The sequence below is a fragment of the Phragmites australis genome, chromosome 2, assembly GCF_958298935.1.
Source record: "Phragmites australis chromosome 2, lpPhrAust1.1, whole genome shotgun sequence".
Classification (NCBI taxonomy): Eukaryota; Viridiplantae; Streptophyta; class Magnoliopsida; order Poales; family Poaceae; genus Phragmites; species Phragmites australis.
The window spans coordinates 8,459,663-8,461,639 of NC_084922.1; positions in this window are offsets into that span (position 1 = coordinate 8,459,663).

Below are 1,977 nucleotides of genomic sequence, written 5' to 3' on the forward strand. Positions count from 1 at the left end.
AAATAAAGAATTGCCCCATTTTCTATAGGATTTATGGAATTTTGTTAGAGTCACGTGACCTGATAGTAAAGACTAGCTTGGTCACAAGATTTGATCTCAGCTTGATTGGTGATCGATTGACTCGACGGTGACATGACACGACAGAAGCTACCATGAGCCAGCATCAGCATGGTGTGTTCTCACCCTTTCTTTTCTTTTTTAGAGATGGTGTGTTTGGATTTGATCAGGGTTTGTTTTTGGGGAATTTTTTTAACGAATTAGTAAATAAGTATAAACGTGTAAATAGTGAATGCTATTTATCTGATCCTCACATGAAAACTAAGATTCATCCCATCATTCTGTCAGTGGAGTGGTTATTTTGTGATATTTCGTGGCCGCGTAAGGGATTTTATACAAATCAATCTCTCCACTGGTGGGATGATAAGATTAATCGTATCATTCAGATAAGATCACATGGATAACATTTGTTATTTACACATTTACATCTATCTTTTTATTTCTTTTTTGTTGGGCCAAGCTTACTGCCATCGATGCAACTATACGTGTTTTGGAAGGTTAGCCATGTGGGCCACTTTAAAATTTTCAATAACATAGAAGGAAGAGGCAAAATTTTCAAAAGCAAATAAAGAATTGCCCTATTTTCTATAGGATTTATGGAAAGTTGTCAAAGTCACGTGACCTGGTAATAAAGTCTAGCTTCATCACAGGATTTGATCTCAGCTTGATCGGTGATCGATTGACTCGACGGTGACACGGCACGACGGAAGCTACCATGAGCCGGCATCGGCATAGTGTGTTCTCACCTTTTCTTTTTTAAGGGATGGTGTGTGGTGTGTTCGGACTTGATCGGGGTTTGTTTCTTGGGAAATTTTTTGGTATAAACTAGTAAATAAGTATAAACATATAAATAGTAAATGTTATTTATCTTATCCTCACATGAAGACTACGGTTCATTCTATTATTCCGTTAGTGGAAGGGGTATTTTATGATATTTCATGGCCACACAAGGGGTTTTATGCAAATCAATCTCTCCACTGGTGAGATGATAAGATTAATTGTATCATTCGGATAAGATCACACAGATGACATTTGTTGTTTATACATTTGCAACTATTTTTTTGTTTCTTTTTAGTTGGGCCATGCTTACTGCCAATGATAGTACTATACGCGCTTTGGAAGGTTAGCCGTGTGGGCCACTTTGAAATTTTCAATGGTAAAGAAGGAATAGGCAAAAAATTTTAAAGCAAATAAAGAATTGCCCCATTTTCTAAAGGATTTACGGATTTTTGTTAGAGTCACCTGACCTGATGGTAAAGACTAGCTTCGCCACAAGATTTGATCTCAGCTTGATCGGTGATCGATGGACTTGTCGGCGACACGACACGATGGAAGGTACCATGAGCCGGCATGGTGTGTTCTCACCTTTTCTTTTCTTTTTTGAGGGACGATGTGTTCTCACTTTTTTTAAAAAGAAAGCAGTGTGTTCTTACTTGATCGGTGTTAGTTTTATGGGAAATTTTTGGATACAAACTAGTAAATAGTATAAATATGCGAAAAGTAAATGTTATTTGTCTAATCCTCATATGAAGGCTACGGTTGATGTTACCATCCCACCAGTAGAAGGATTATCTTACGACATTTCATTGCCGCATGAGTGGTTTTCTACAAATTAGCCCCTCCGCTGGTGAGATGATAGGTCAACTACATCATTATAGAGATCGGAATGATAACATTCGCTGTTTGCACGGTTATACCCATTAATTGTTTCTTTTCTGTTGGGCCAACAATGCAACTATACGGGCTTTGGAATGTTAGCCGTGTGGGCCGCAGCCCATGTTAGAGGCCCAAATCGTATCGAACCCCTTCATCCGCTTTGACACCGGCCCGATAGGCCCAGAGACAGTTCCATCCAAAGCCCAGATCTCCAGCCCAAAGCAACAGCCGCGCCTCACGTGACGACACGTGCCCGCCCTGGCA